Source organism: Oncorhynchus tshawytscha, linkage group LG31 (genome assembly GCF_018296145.1).
Source record: "Oncorhynchus tshawytscha isolate Ot180627B linkage group LG31, Otsh_v2.0, whole genome shotgun sequence".
NCBI lineage: Eukaryota > Metazoa > Chordata > Actinopteri > Salmoniformes > Salmonidae > Oncorhynchus > Oncorhynchus tshawytscha.
The window spans coordinates 4,178,393-4,195,746 of record NC_056459.1 but is presented as its reverse complement, the minus strand read 5'-3'; the positions used below and the strand labels follow the sequence as shown (position 1 = coordinate 4,195,746).

The following is a 17,354-nucleotide window of genomic DNA, read 5'->3' as shown; positions in this document are numbered from 1 at the left end:
TTTGACTGGCACTGTACATCAGTCTCATTGGAGAAAGGGATTTCGGCAAGGCAATTTTCTTGCCTGCCAAAATCCCACTGCCCCCTTTTATCTTGGGACTGCAAGGCCTGACACACTTCAGAATCATTTTGGTAACTCATGTTGACCAGTAGTGTGTGCCCCAGAAAGTATTTTATTCTAGCCACAAAGTTAAGGAAATTAGAAGGGGGGGAGGGGGTTCAGCAAGGCTATTTTCTTGCCTACCAAAATCCCCCCCCCTCTCCCTTTATCTTGGGACTGCAAGGCCTGGCACACTTCAGAATCATTTTTGTTGACCTATCATGCCCTCTGATGTGTGCTACAGGAAGTATCACAAAAGGAAGTGGTTATTTCAGAAATAATAGTTTTCAGAGCCCTCTACTGTTCTCTCTATCAATCCCTCATCCTATCGTGCTTTTCGCTGTAATGGCTTTCCTACATTTTTTTTTTACACTTTCTCTGTTTTAGTTTTTAAGAATGTAGGTACAGTAGTAATAGTAACAATAATACATTTAAAAAATTGTACTCTGGGTGAAAAAGAAGTGTTTTTTTAATCTGTTTTTTAAATCTAATTTTACTGCTTGTGTCAGTTACTTGATGTAGAATAGAGTTCCATCTAGTCATTACTCTATGTAGTACTGTGCGCCTCCCATAGTCTGTTCTGGACTTGGGGATTGTGAAGACACCTCTTGTGGAATGTCTTGTGGGGTATGCATGGGTGTCCGAGCTGTGTGCCAGTAGTTTAGACAGACACCTCGGTGCATTCAATATGTCAATAATACCTCTCATAAATAATAGTAGTGATGAAGTCAGTCTCTCCTCCACTTTCAGCCAGGAGAGATTGACATGCATATTATTAATAAACAGCTACCCAGGGGAATTCCTGATTCTAACTGGATTATATTTGAGAGGCTTCCATTAAAGAACACCCTCTGTGTTCTGTTAGACAAGTAACTCTTTATCCACATTATAGCAGGGGGTGTAAAGCCATAACACATATGTTTTTCCAGCAGCAGACTATGATCGATAATGTCTAACAAGACAGCCCCCACAATCATTTTATCATAAATTTCTCTCAGCCAATCATCAGTCATTTGTGTAAGTGCTGTGCTTGTTGAAATTCTGTTTTTCTATTTATTTATTTTGAAATAGCATTGTCTGGTCAAACACCACTTTTTCCAGAAGTTTACTAACTGTTGGTAACAGGCTGATTAGCTGGCTATTTGATCCAGTAAAGGGGGCTTTACTATTCCTGGGTAGCGGAATGGCTTTAGCTTTCCTCCAGGCCTGAGGGCACACACTTTCTAGTAGGCTTAAATTGAAGATGTGGCAAATAGGAGTGGCAATGTCGTCTGCTATTATCCTCAGTAATTCTCCATCCAGATTGTCAGACCCCGGTGGCTTGTCATTGTTGATAGACGACAACAATTTTTTCACCTCTTCCACACTGACTTTACAGAATTCAAAAGTACAATTCTTGTCTTTCATAATTTGGTCCAATATACTTGGATGTGTTGTGTCAGCATTTGTTGCTGGCATGTCATCCCTAAGTTTTCTTATCTTGCCAATGAAAGAAAGTAATTAAAGTAGTTTGCACTGAATGTGCCTCCTTGAAGAATCCCCACCACAATAGGTCTCTCCACCCTCAAGATGACATCCTCAGCACCTCCCCCATTCCCATCAACCTCCCCCACCCTCAACCACAAAACACAATAATGATAATAATAATAATAATAATAGAAATTCAAATTTAAAAAATAAAATATATATATATATATATATATATATATACACATAGACACACGTACAGTACATATACATAAACATATTCACTGGACACTCAACTTATCTCTTATCTCTTTTCCTACATCAGATATGCAGGGGACATTTCCACCTGGATGACAGCACATAATCAACAAGACGGAGATGCTCTTCATCAGAGGGAATGCCTGCCCATTCTCAGATGTTAGATAATCCGAGATGATCACATGTCATTTACATTCCAGCCCTTGTCAGCACCAGAATTGTCTACTTCAACTCACACCCTGCTGGAATCTCTGCATTCTCAGATTCCCATCTGTTATTAATCTCTATATTGTAATCAATAAAGTGTTTCAAAATGCTGTACTTTTATTAACATATATGTTCAGATCATTCCTGAGAGAGAATGGTTGTAATATCTCCAGATGGGTGTTACGCCCTGACCTTAGTTGTCTTTGTTTTCTTTATTATTTTGGTTAGGTCAGGGTGTGACGATGGTGGTATGTGTGTTTTTGTCTTGTCTAGGGTTTTTTGTATCTATGCGGTTTTGGTATTGCCTAGGTAAATGTAGGTCTATGGTGGCCTGAATTGGTTCCCAATCAGAGACAGCTGTTTATCGTTGTCTCTGATTGGAGATCCTATTTAGGTTGCCATTTTGGTTTTATGGGTTATTGTCTGTGTAGTTGCATGTCAGCACTCGTTATTATTATCGTCACGTTTGTCTTGTTAGTATGTTTAGTGTTCTTCATGGTCATTAAATAATGTATTGGTCTCATTGGTCTCATCGTTACGATGAACGTGACAATGGGTGTGTGGTACCCTTCCTCACCATGCCAACAAGATGTTACTTCTTGTGGGGTCTTTGCCTTGGAAGTAAGTATGAGAGTATAAGTGATGTACAGTTAACCTACTGAAAGTCTGAACCTACTGAGAACTGTCAAATTATATTATAGCTTTGTTGTATACTTGAGAATTAGAATCTTAAGTGTAACACAATTTTGTTGGGGGTTACTGAAATGCCCATCAAACTTTTTTTCCCCAGTTTGCTGAATGTGTTCTGAAGGAGGAGTCGATTTGTCTTTTTCAAATGGGGACAAAAATGTTAACATGAGAGAGGAAATGGCAGTCACACTCCTCAAACACTGGTATGTTCAATTTCTAATTTAATATAACTGTAGATTTAAAAAAACAACTTATGGCTCTTTCAAGGTTCTTTGATCCAACTTCTGACTAGATGGCCACTAAAACTTGTATTTAAATAACTGTTATAAGAAACCTATACTATTCCTTTGTTTCCTGTTTGTGCTGAAAAATACATGTAAAGATGTAGAGACTACTAGACATTATGACATTGCTAGATGACCTGAGCCAACTGTGCCACTGTGGGGAGATGGACAATGAAGACACTAACTTGGTAATTGCTTGTTCACTTCTAATGGTACTACCTCTAGAAATATTACTGCTTATGCAAATGCATACACCTAAAAATGTTCCATCTGCTTTTTCTGATAATGAAATAATTGTAATTCAAGAATGTTTTTAATTTGTTAAATATATTAACAATTTTATTATAAATTTCAGATTGGTTGTGTCCGCTGCCCACGATGGTTCCAACAGTCCTGTATGACCCATCCCACCATTGGAGGATAATGTCTGCGCTACCTGTCAGGACTAGGTTAGGCCTGAGTTCCATAAATATAGAGATGAAACTTTCCATAAAAATTGGACTAAATGTTCAGTTGAGCTGTTGCAGCTTTTCAATATTTGTTTATGCTATTTGTCATTTAAAATCTTATTATGCAAAGATTGAAATTTGTATTTTATATTTAATGTTTGTTATCAAACTTAATTTTCTGTGTTATTGTGTGGTTTGTATTATATTTCTTAAACACTATTTCAGAAACATTTTGTTTATACTCTAATTTTGCTTTCTGTGGCACACTACTGGCAAAAATTATTCTGAAATGTGCCAGGCCTTGCAGTCCCAAGATGGAAGGGGGGGTATTTCGGCAGTCAAGAAAATTGCCTTGCCGAGATCCCTTTCTCCAATGAAACTCTGACGTACAGTACCAGTCAATGTAGCCACCCTTTTCCTTGACAGCTTTGCACACTTGGCATTCTCACAACCAACTTCATCTGGAATGCTTTTCCAACAGTCTTGACGGAGTTCCCACATGCTGAGCACTTGTTCGTTGCTTTTCCTTCACCCTGCGGTCCAACTCGTCCAAATCCATCTCAATTGCATTGGTCGGGTGATTGTGGAGGCCATGTCATCTGATGCAGCACTCCATCAATCTCCTTGTTGGTAAAATAGACATTACACAGCATGGAGGTGTGTTGGGTCATTGTCCTGTTGAAAAACAATGGGTTGGCGTATTGCTGCAGCAGACATGAATTCTAAATAAATTACTGACAGTGTCACCAGCAAAGCACCCCCACATCACACTTCCTCATCCATGCTTCGTGGTGGGAACCTCACATGCGGAGCTCATCCGTTCACCTATGCTGCGTCTCAAAGACACAGCGGTTGGAACCATAAATCTTAAAAGGACAGATTTCCACCGGTCTAATGTCCATTGTTTGTGTTTCTTGGCCCAAGCAAGGTTATTATTATTGGTGTCCTTTTAGTAATAGTTTCTTTGCAGCAATTTGACCATGAGCACGCAGTTGATGTTGAGATGTGAACTCTGACGCATTTATTTCTCGGCTTTAATTTCATTTGTTCCCTCAGTCTGGTGAACACGACATCCAACTTCTCACAGTGCTCATCGAAACCCTTTGAAAAAACAATATCATCCGGCTACACTAGCAGAGTCAAGGGCCAGGTCTTCCAAGCACCACCTTCATGAGGCACTGGAATGTGTTCGGCGCATTGCATTACCCGACGGGCATACGGGTCCACTTGAACTGGCCAAAGGGAGTGGTCACAGCAGTCTTCATTTGATCCTCACTCACCTTAACCTGGAAGTATCCAACGTCGAGAAGATGCAGGAGTTGCCCAAAGCATCTAGGAACTCCTCCACATGGGGAAGGGGGTAAGCATCCTTGCAGGTCACCTGACTCGACCTCCTATAATCGCAACACGAGTACACGACCATTCTTGATGAAGATGACTGCTAGCGAATCCTGCTGACTGCAACTTCCCTTCAGTGTTCCTTGTGACACCAAGTTGAACACCTGTTTTACTTTCTGGAGAACTTGAGGTGAGATCCATCTATGTCGTTGTTTAATTGGCTCCGTAAATCTCCCGTTGGTATACAATGTGTCACCACTGTTGCATGGCCAGCGTAATTTTCGGTCTTGGAGAATACATCCTTGTGCTCTTCCAACATCGCCCTCCAGGTTCACTCCAATTGACACAGGTAAGACGTCAGCCTTTACCTTGGTTACGTCAGTTTCAACCTTGTTCAGCACCTGGATGTGCAGGGCATTATCTTCTACCTCAATGGTAATTGGCTCTTTCAAATGAACCTCTAGGGGTTTGCAAATTTCAGCCAGTCTAATCTGGGGCAGCAGCCTAACAGTCTTGTCTGTAGCATTGAGCAGTCTCACATGCACCTCGCCCTCATGGGTGTGGGTAAGAACATTGGCCAACAGGACTCCATTTGGCAGGTTCGCCCCAGCCATCATCCCTACCAAAACCTGCCACTTCTGCGTCGCAGGAACTCTGTATCGACCCTCAACGATCTTCTCACTGTACGGAGGGATTGTGACTTTCCGCTACCTTTATAAAGCCAATCCTACCTGTTGGAGCAACATAACTGGTCTGCCTCTCAATTTTTGCCATGATGGCCTTCAGCATTGCTTTCTCTCGAGCCAGTTGATGGCGATCTAATTGTCACCCCTTCCTGGTAAGAGACGAGGAGTCCTTGAAGGTCGCTGAGGACATTCATTCCCACGATGCCGGGTACCCCTTGTTTCTTCATTCTCAGACGGAGGATCCTTCAAGATTAAGACACTTCCCAAGGAGGGTTCTTCCCATGCACTCAATGTTTGTCTCCAGACAGCCTATAACAGGAATCTCCAGCCCGTTGGCGGCAGGGAGACGCACTCAATTTGCACACAAGTTCTGGATCACCATCCCCAACGTGCTTCTTAAAGTGTGTCTCAGTAATAGTGGTGACCTCTGACTCCGTATCAAGTAAACACCTCGCCTAGACTCCAGCGATTGCCACGTCAACTATCAGACAGTTACCAAAAGCTTTAGAATTCTGACTAGCCTGGGTTTCTTTCAAAGAGTTGCAAACAGCTGACTGACTACTGATGGTTGATGGTCTTCTCTCATCCTGGTCATCAGTGTCTGTTGGCCCAACATGGCATGGTCCTCCCAGTAGTCTCTAACTGAACCCCCACCGAGATATATCTACCATTGTCTTAGTGGATTTCTCCTGCGTGGGACCTGATCATCTTGGGGGGGTTCGCCCTCTCTTGGTCTGGCAAACGTCCTGAACCAGATCTTCGCGACGAGCAGCTATCTTCTGAATTGCTTCTTGGAGCCTCTCTATGGTTATAGAAGATGACTGCGTTACTGCCGCAGCTGCACTCGCTGTGCCTCGTATTTTGTTGCTGTTCAATGCTGGGGTTAGAGCGTGGTTCTCCTCCACCTCTGACCAAGTGATGGCAGCATTCATCACATAAATGAAGGACATTTTCTTCTCGTTCAGGACTGTCTTTTTCATCTCCCGATGCAAGGCGTCATCCCGGAATCCCAACACCAGCTGTATTTCCTCAGTTTGAGGTTTCTTTCTCACTCTAACTTTGTTTGCAGGTCATGCATAAGCCCAAATGGTTTTGCCAGCTTCTTGTAGAAGATGTTGCCAGCATTTTTACACTAACATCAGCTTCACAATTGCACTGGCCTCTCCTCCTTTCAGGTGTTGTTTGATTAGCTCAACCCAATCACTCACTGGCACACGTGAAACCCGACTGGTCAACTTTACTAGAGCAATCCATTCCTAAACAGCACACTGAAGTCAGGTAGCTTTCATTCTCAAGGAATGTACACAGTTGGTGCAGAAACCTTCTTTTGCTGCTCGATTACAGCATATGTGCCAGCGGCATAGCTTCTCGCTGATCTTCACGGGTCTGCTGCAGTGCTCCACATTGCAACAGCAATCTCAACTTTTTAAAAATCTTCCATCTCTAACCTAGCCTCAGACCCCTCTTCCATTTTTCAACAAGGAAAAACAGTTTGATTTATATTTTTGTGACGACAAATGTAACGGGTAGGAAACGCCTGTTTTTCTCAGCTCAGCCTTGGAAGGTTGAACGTCAAACAGAGCGGTGTCCCTGTTTCCCAACCCATTTAACCTCACGACAGTACTTACTAGTAATGGCACCTTTCCTGATAGTCTGAGTTATTTTTGTCCTATACTATGTGCTTAATCCTCCTGTTGTGTTCGTTTCATGTTAATTCATTCTGTTTCTGGTCCAAAATGACCGCCCCATTATAACTGATTATAAATACATATATTATCACCTAATGTTGTGTTAAATCTTTTTATCAACTTAAGTTCTTATGAACATTACAAGTTTTGAATATCTATTTGTTATTTATGGCCTGTAGGTGTCATTGACCTGAGCTCATACAAGTTGTTTTTGAGTTTAAAAAAAAGCATAATGTATGTATTATTTTGACTATAACAAATACTCAGCTTAAACATTGTGCTATTTATCAGACTACTTTGTGTCAGTTTAACAAGGACATTTGTTTTGAAACCATAATAGTGGCACAAAATAACATCTGTGTTCCCGGTCACAACTGATCGGTATGATTTTATTAGTAAAGAAACGACAGGCCCAAAACTACACACGAACACTTTACCATGTTACCAAATTAATGTCTGAACACATTAAAGAACAATAACAAACATTACTGTTCACAATATCTTCACAATATGTTTTCTGATTGCAGTCGTTGTACTCATAATATACAGGAGTATGATCGCCTTATGGTGAGGATAGCCCAGCCCTGCTTCAGACGCAAGCCGACAAACTTTCAACCGGTTCTCCCCATTAACGAATCGGAGTCAAGGGGCCGAGCCTTCTCTGGTCTCTCCTCCACCCGTTACGGAGTCTGAGACGCTGAAGCCTCCCACCATTAGCTCTGACAAATTGAAAACTCTAGTCGTTGGTGACTCCATTACCCGCAGTATTAGACTTAAAAAATCATCCAGTGATCATACACTGTTTACCAGGGGACAGAGCTACCGACGTTAAGGCTAATCTGAAGATGGTGCTGGCTAAAGCTAAAACTGGCGAGTATAGAGATATTGTCATCCACGTCGGCACCAGCGATGTTAGGATGAAACAGTCAGAGGTCACCAAGCGCAACATGGCTTCAGCGTGTAAATCAGCTAGAAAGATGTGTCGGCAGTAATTGTCTCTGACCCTCTCCTAGTTAGAGGGAGTGATGAGCTCTACAGCAGAATCTCACAACTCAATCGCTGGTTAAACTGTTTTCGGCCCCTCCCAAAAGATATAATCTGTAGATAATTGGCCCTCTTTCTGGGGCTCACCCACAAACGAAACCAAGCCTGGCCTGCTGAGGAGTGACGGACTCCATCCTAGCTGGAGGGGTGCTCTTATCTATGAACATAGACAGGGCTCTATCTCCACAATGAGGCAGGGTGCAAGCCAGGCAGCAGGGTGCAAGCCAGGCAGCAGGGTGCAGGCCAGGCAGCAGGGTGCAGGCCAGGCAGCCAGCTTAGTGGAGTCTGCCACTAGCACAGTTAGTGTGGTCAGCTCAGCTATCCCCATTGAGACTGCCTCGATCTAGGTTGGGCAAAACTAAGCATAGCTGTGGTCACTTTAGCAATCTCCCTGGAATAAAGACCACCTCGTCCATTCCTGTCTTTATTGAAAGAGATTGTGATATTTCACATAATGTTAGATACCTCACCTCCAAGGCAGTTATAGTCAATGAACTGATCATAATCTTGATGTGATTGGCCTAAATGAAACATGGCTTAAGGCTGATGAATTTACTGTGTTAAATGGAGGCCTCTCCTCCTGAATACACTAGTGACCATATTCCCCGTGCATACCGCAAAGGCGGAGGTGTTGCTAACATTTATGATAGCAAATTTCAATTTAACAAAAAAAGATGACTGCGTTTTCGTCTTTTGAGCTTCAAGTCATGAAACCTCTGCAGCCTACACAATCACTAACTAGAGCTACTGTTTACAGGCTTCCTGGGCCGTATACAGCGTCCCTCACTGAGTTCACCGAGTTCCCTGAATTCCTATCGGACCTTGTAGTCATGGCAGATGATATTCACATTTTTGGTGACTTTAATATTCACATGGAAAAGTCCACAGACCCACTCCAGAAGGCTTTCGGAACCATCATCGACCCAGTGGGTTTTGTCCAACATGTCTCCGGACCTACTCACTGCCACAGTCATACTCTGGACCTAGTTTTGTCCCGTGGAATAAATATTGTGGATCTTAATGTTTTTCCTCAAAATCCAGGATTATCGGACAACTATTTTATTGCTTTTGCAATCGCAACAAATAATCTGCTCAGACCCCAACCAAATTCTTGGACAACCCAAAGATTCCCTGATGCTCTTCTAGACTCCTTCCACATACCCATACACATACGTCAGAGTACAAAAAACGGTTAACCACGAAACCGAGGAACTAAATTTAACCTTGCGCAATACCCTAGATGCAGTCGCACCCCTAAAAACAAAAAAACAGGAGTCATAAGAAACTAGCTCCCTGGTATACAGAAAATATCCGAGCCCTGAAGCTAGCTTCCAGAAAATTGGAACGGAAATGGCGCTACACCAAACTGGAAGTCTTCCGACTAGCTTGGGAAGACAATACCGTGCAGTATCGAAGAGCCCTCACTGCTGCTCGATCATCCTATTTTTCCAACTTAATTGAGCAGAATAAGAACAATCCAACATTTCTTTTGGATACTGTCGCAAAGCTAACTAAAACGCAGCATTCCCCAAGAGAGGATGGCTTTCACTTCAGCAGTGATAAATTCATGAACTGCTTTGACGAAAAGATCATGATCATTAGAAAGCAAATGACGGACTCCTCTTTAAATCTGCTTATTCCTCCAAAGTTCAGTTGTCCTGAGTCTGCACAACACTGCCAGGAACTAGGATCAAGGGAGACATTCAAGTTTTTTAATACTATATCTCTTGACACATTGATGAAAATAGTCATGGCCTCTAAAACCTTCAAATGGCATACTGGACCCTATTCCAACTGAACTACTGAAAGAGTTTCTTCCTGTGCTTGGCCCTCCTATGTTGAGCATAATAAACGGCTCTCTATCCACCGGATGTGTACCAAACTCACTAAAAGTGGCAATAATAAAGCCTTTCTTGAAAAAGCCAAACCTTGACCCAGAAAATATTGAAAACAAATCGGCCTATACCAAATCTCCCATTCCTCTTAAATGTCAGAAAAAGCTGTTGCCCAGCAACTCACTGCCTTCCTGAAGACAAACGATGTATATGAAACATTTCAGTCTGGTTTTAGACCCCATCATAGCACTGAGACTGCACTCGTGAGGCTGGTAAATGACCTTTTAATGGCGTCAGAACAAGGCTCTTCATCTGTCCTTGTGCTCCTAGACCTTAGTGCTGCTTTTGATACCATCGATCACCACATACTTTTGAAGAGATTGGAAACCCAAATTGGTCTACACGGACAAGTTCTGGCCTGGTTTAGATCTTATCTGTCGCAAAGATATCAGTTTGTCTCTGTGGATGGTTTGTCAGAGGACAAATCAACTGTACATTTCGGTGTTCCTCAAGGTTCCATTTTAGGACCACTATTGTTTTCACTATATATTTTACTGCTTGGTGATGTCATTCTGAAACTTAATGTTAACTTTCACTGCTATGCGGATGACACACAGCTGTAGATTTCGATGAAACATGGTGACGCCCCAAAATTGCCCTCCCTGGAAGCCTGTGTTTCAGATATAAGGAAGTGGATGGCGGCAAATGTTTCACTTTTAAACTCAGACAAAACAGAGATGCTTGTTCTAGGTCCCAAGAAACAAATATCTTCTGTTGGATGTGACAATTAATCTTGATGGTCATACGGTCGTCTCAAATAAAACTGAAGGACCTTGGCGTTACTCTGGACCCTGATCTCTCTTTTGACAAACATATCAAGACTGTTTCAAGGACAGCTTTTTTCCATCTACGTAACATTGCAAAAATCTGAAACTTTCTGCACAAAAATGATGCAGAAAAATGTATCCATGCTTTTTGTCACTTCTAGATTAAACTACTGCAATGCTCTAATTTCCGGCTACCCAGATTAAACTTCAATTAGTGCTAAACATGGCTGTTAGAATCTTGACTAGAACCCAAATATTTGATCATATTACTCCAGTGCTAGTCTCTCTACACTGGCTTCCTGTCAAAGCAAGGGCTGATTTCAAGGTTTTACTGCTAACCTACAAAGCATTACATGGGCTTGCTCCTACCTATCTTTCCGATTTGGTCCTGCCGTACATACCTACACGTACGCTACAGTCACAAGACGCAGGACTCCTTATTTTCCCTAGAATTTCTAAGCAAACAGCTGGAGGCAGGGCTTTCTCCAATAGAGCTCAATTTTTATTGAATGGTCTGCCTGTCCATGTGAGAGACGCAGACTCTGTCTCAACCTTTAAGTCTTTATTGAAGACTCATCTCTTCAGTAGGTCCTATGATTGAGTGTAGTCTGGCCCAGGGGTGTGAAGGTGAACGGAAAGGCACTGGAGCAACGAACCGACCTTGCTGTCTCTGCCTGGCCGGTTCCCCTCTCTCCACTGGGATTCTCTGCCTCTAACCCTAATACAGGGGCTGAGTCACTGGCTTACTGGTGCTCTTCCATGCCATCCCTAGGAGGGGTGCATCACTTGAGTGGGTTGAGTCACTGACGTGATTTTCCTGTCCGGGTGGCGCCCCCCACGGGTTCGTGCCGTGGGGGAGATCTTTGTGGGCTATACTTGGCCTTGTCTCAGGGTAGTAAGTTGGTGGTTGAAGATATCCCTCTAGTGGTGTGGGGGCTGTGCTTTGGCAAAGTGGGTGGGGTTATATCCTGCCTGGTTGGCCCTGTCCGGGGGTATCGTCGGACGGGGCCACAATGTCATCCGACCCCTCCTGTCTCAACCTCCATTATTTATGCTGCAATAGTTTGTGTTGGGGGGGCTAGGGTCAGTCTGCTATATCTGGAATATTTCTCCTGTCTTATCCAGTGTCCTGTGTGAATTTAAGTATGCACCCTCTAATTCTCTCTGTCTCTCTCGTTCTCTTTCTCTCTTCTCTCGGAGGACCTGAGCCCTAGGACTATGTCTCTACACAACCTGGCCTGATGACTCCTTGCTGTCCCCAGTCCACTTGGTTGTGCTGCTGCCCCAGTTTAAACTATTCTGCCTGCAGCTATGGAACCCAGAGTAGCCACTCATTTCGCTCATTTGTGTAGCATTCAAAATGATTCCGCTAACGCCTTCTCTCATGTAAATGACATAGAAATGTCTTTATAGAAGGCTCTTTCTTTTTTTTACCTGCTAAATAATGTCCCCCGTGTGTGGAAATCCTAAAAACGCATCTGCTCAACTGTATGCCACTACACAAATGCAAATATAGATGCATGTAATGCTTTATTATGAAGGGGATTTTTTTCTCTCAACCCAACTCTAAACGTCTTCCCTCTGCTCTGCATACGGGCGAGCAAGCACATGCTCTGAGGTAAAATGTGTGTGTGTGAATGTGTGACTAATATATCCAACCTCTTCTATTCTAAGGGCTTACTTTGTGTGTCTTAATTCCTGGCAATGTGGTGCGTCACATGTTTGTGACAATTCATACAGGGCTTATTTATTTACAGGAAGTTATTCCATTTCCATAGGGATAGATTGAGGACTAGATTGAGGACTCATCTCATTGTATCTGTGCCATTATTGCGTCTGTGACAGCATGGGCAGCGCCATTTGAGGCAATCTCCATTTTGAAGTAGTACATTTTCTTCACGATTATCTTACTTTACAATATAAAACAATATATATATTTGACCTTAATTGTTGTATTAAGGTAAAAAATATCTTGAAAGAAGATGCATTACTGTGAAAACCAAACACTGCATTCCACAGTAAGAACCTCATACCAATGGTCAAGCATTGTGGTGGTAGTGTGATGGTTTGTGGATGCTTTGCTGCCTCAGGACATGTACGACTTGCCTTAACAGAAAGAACCATGAATTCCACTCTGTATCAGAGAATTCTACAGGAGAATGTCAGGCCGTCTGTCTGTGAGCTGAAGCTGAAGTGCAGCTGTGTCATGAAGCAAGACAATGATCCAAAAACACACAATCAAGTCTACATGAAGATTGTTATGAAGCAACAAATGTGAAGTTTTGGAATGGCCTAGTCAAAGTCCAGACCTAATTCCAATTGAGATGTTGTGACAAGACTTGAAACGAGCAGTTCCTGCTTGAAAACCCACGAATGTCACTGAGTTAAAGCTGTTCTGCATGCAAGAGTGGGCCCAAATTCCCCCACAGCGACGTGAGAGACTGATTTACAACTACAGGAAGCATTTGGTTGCAGTCATTGCAGCTAAAGGTGGCACATTATGTTATTGAGTGTAAGGGGGCAATTTACTTTTTCACACAGGGGAATTGGGTGTTGCATAACTTTGTTAATTACATAAATAAAATAAGTATACATTTGTTTTGTTATTTGTAAACTCAGGTTCCCTTTATATAATATTAGGTTTTGGTTGAAGATCTAATAAAATTCAGTATAAGACAATGTGCAAAAATAGAGAAAATCAGAAAGGGGCCAATACTTTTTCACGGCACTGTATCTACTCTATAAGATATTTAAAAAGTAAAAAAATCTGCTTAATCTCTGAAATGTTTTCCTTAATGTGTTTTTCTGTGTAAACAAGAAAGACCAATGCCATGGCAAAATCCAAAACTGTGAAGCCTTGCCAGTGGACTATATGTTATGGGGAGGCAGGGCGACAGGGTAGCCTAGTGGTTAGAGTGTTGGACTAGTAACTGAAAATTTGCAAGTTCATATCTCCCCGCTGACAAGGTACAAATCTGTCGTTCTACCCCTGAACAGGCAGTTAACCCACTGTTCCTAGGCCATCATTGAAAATAAGAATTTGTTCTTTAACTGACTTCCCTAGTTAAATAAAGGTAAAAATGTGCTGCTCCTCTTTAGTAAAATGAGCAGTATGCAACCATGTGCCTGCCCTGTCTCCGTCACATTTTCCAGGGAGAGGAGGAGAGCTTACATGACTCAGGAGTTTTAACCACAGCATCAGGAGTAAGGCTATGTCCCTCCCTTGGTCTCTTCTCACACCACCCTGGGCACACTGGGCAGGAGGCCAACAAGTTTCACCTTTGTTTCTTACTGATATGACCATTATTTAACAATTATGTTTTTGTGTGTTTGTTTTTCAAGTGTTTGCTTTCTGGGTAGAGCACTCAAGGGATTGCATTGGGTGACCTATAGCCATTTAAAAATATATATAAGAGTGATTGAATTTGTATGAGAGGATCCAAAAGAATCCTCAAAAGCTTGTTCAGTCGATCTGTGTTTGAGTGTGTGCTTGCATATGTTATGTTGTATGGAAATGCATGTATAGTCTGAAGTTGGAACAATGAAAAACAATTAGTGTAACAGCACATTATCCGTGACAGTATGCCTGTTGCTCACAGAGTCATGTGACATGTTCCCTCACCAAGCCTGCTGGCTTCACCACACCCTTTCCTCTGCAAAAAAAAATAAAAAATCTTACTCCTAGTCCTAAAATCTACAGTAGGCTCTTTCTTACAATTGTTTTTCAAAATAATTTTAAGCCAGCTGCAACTCCAGAAAAAAACGCCTTTGGAGGAAGAATTATTGTCCACAATTACATTATAATCAAAAGCTCTACCTCTCCAATCCTTTCCATACTCCCATTTCTCCTCTCTTGTATAACTCCTGGGATCTCTTCTGCTGCAGTGACTGATCAGAAGAGAGATTAGCATTGTTGTTCACTCCCAAATGCCCTTTGCTTTAATGACAACAGTTGAGAAACATGTCAGAGACTCTGGGATCTGTGGGCAAAACAAAGACTGCATTCAGGGTTTGAGGTAATGACTCTGGTGAAGGCATTTCATAACTGTTTCCCTCTGAAGAGGAGACACAAACGCTCCTTAAAGCCACAAACAGTCTTTCCTGCTCAAGGTCACCGACCATGCAAATGCATACAGTATCACAAACAATATTTACTCAATCACCGAAAATCTTGCAACAGGGTAGGGAAACAATGATTCAAGATAAACTCAAGCAGTTTTTCAAAAGCAACCAATATTTGCTTTTCCAGTTACACTGGTGGGAGTCAATGTTAACTAATTTGCTAACTGTTTGGTCTTTTGCTGACTCAAACCTGAAAGCTGACATATCATGAGCACAATTTAGAGATGCTTGCACAGACTGCAAGACCAGACTTCCGGCTGGGCACACTACTTCATTTCATTGTGGATAATTGGGTAATATTTGATTGAGTCCTTGATCAAAGATTACAACCTACTGTATAGTCACCCACTAAAAAGTTAGTTGAATTTCCAATGTGTTATCACTATGCTTTCAATCAACTAAAAGAACATCCAAATTTCAATGGAAAAACAATGTCTGAATTTTGGTTAAGTGGTCACTCAAATGTCTATCACTGCACATTCAACCATTTAAAAGCACATCAAAGTTCAAATGGGAATACAATGTCAGATATTTTGTTTATTTATACAACAGATTAATGTGATGTCACTGTGTTTCATCTAATAGCAGAACCAAATGACCTGGATTGCAGTTGAGATTACATTAAAAGTACAAGTAATCAATGCCGTTCGAAATTCTGAGCAGATCAACCTCAATGTGGCCATGGATGTGTTACTCATTTTAAGGTTAAATGTGCGATTACTTTGTGAGATTATAGCCTTAACTTTAGGCAATTTACTGTATTAAAAAAGTAATATTGAATTGTGTTTGATTGACGGCCAGTAACTGAAAGGTTACTGGGTCGAATTCCTGAGCTGACTAAGTGAAAAATCTGTTGATGTGCCCTTGAGCAAGGCACTTAACCCCGAATTGCTTCTGGAAAAGAGCATCTGCTAAATGACAAACAAATTGATAATGCAACTAAATACCAACGTTTATAGGAGATGTACCTACTCCAACATATAATTTGTTAACTTCTTGATAAGTTAATGGGCTATTTATTGTATTAAAAAAATTATGTTGAATTGTGTTAAATGATAAGTTCGATTACTAATTGATATGTTGGAGTCACATCTCCATCACAACCAAAAATTATAGAATAGGACTAAATAAAATCATACTTCATATGAAGTTTGTTTTAGTCCTATTCTTTAATTTACATTTTTGGTTGAGATGGAGGATGTGAATCCAACATATACCTTTATTTTTATTTTTACACACACTGGAATTAAAGCCAGACTAAGTCAGGGCACAGATGGAACTATCCAAGCAGAAGATACAATACATCTACTTCAAATGTTGATATTTGGTTGTGTTGACAACCAAACACAATTGAATAGCACTAAATATCATTACATTTGACATCAACCAGAGCTTGAAACACTAGGCCTATTGTAGTGTCTATTTTTTTTGTTAATTCTGGGTTGAATTGAGACAGTATCTGTTGATGACTTTGCAAATGCTATATACTGTAGGCCTAAATAACATCATTGATGATTGATAAAGTATGGTCACATTTCATTTCCTCTGTTAACCCTACCCTCTGGAATGTCTTCCGTAGCAACAGTGAACATATTTCATTTCTTTAAGTGGAGATGTCTCGACGATCATTGTCAGGATAGTATGTTGGTAATAGTCAGTGACAAATATGATAGCTGGGCTGAGCTTGGTTAAAACCTTGGATGGGAGGCCAAGAGGTAGCTGTAGATAGATCAATTCTCCAATAGGAGGTGCTGCCCAGCCTATCGTTTTTTTTCCTTCATAATAGTGGATATAACATTGAACATTTGATGTTGTTCTAAATACAACATGTTTTATTCAAGGTTTGTCTGTGTTGAGATTTGGTTGTCATGATGACATAATCCTGTGGTTGAATTTTCACCCATTTAAAAAAAAAATGTTTTAAATGGATGACTTTTCAAAGCCTTTGTATTTTCCACGTAGATTCCACGTCACACTTAGTCGACAAATTACGTTGAAACAACGTTATTGCACCAGTTTGTGCCCAATGTATTACCAGGAAAACAAGCAAACAAAACAGAATAGCAATCTTGCATTGCAGAAGCCAAGCCAATAACGGAAATAATTGTGTTTCTCTTAGTGCCGGAGGAAGATCGTTTCTGTTCAGACAACTTCAGACAGTGATCTATTCTAGCATGTTGACACAGGTTGAATTGGCTTCACGTCTGTGCTCAGTGGGTCCGCTCTCTTGATGGAATTATATCCGCAACGTTCAAGAACGTTTAGCAACTGAACGTGGCCCAGACACTTCTATGTTGAATAGGATAACGGTGACGTGTCTGTGAAAATGGGTGGGAGATCATAAATAGCGAGTTGGTGAC

At 41.5% G+C, this 17,354-nt stretch overlaps 1 long non-coding RNA gene across 1 annotated transcript; it reads left to right on the top strand.

Annotated features, from left to right (window-relative positions):
• The first annotated feature begins 2,467 nt into the window (after nucleotides 1–2,467).
• On the top strand, nucleotides 2,468–3,915 carry LOC112229295. Its single transcript, XR_002950163.2, has 4 exons — nucleotides 2,468–2,652; nucleotides 2,822–2,924; nucleotides 3,104–3,193; nucleotides 3,361–3,915. It is a non-coding gene; the product is annotated as an uncharacterized LOC112229295 (long non-coding RNA).
• Nucleotides 3,916–17,354: the final 13,439 nt, after the last annotated feature.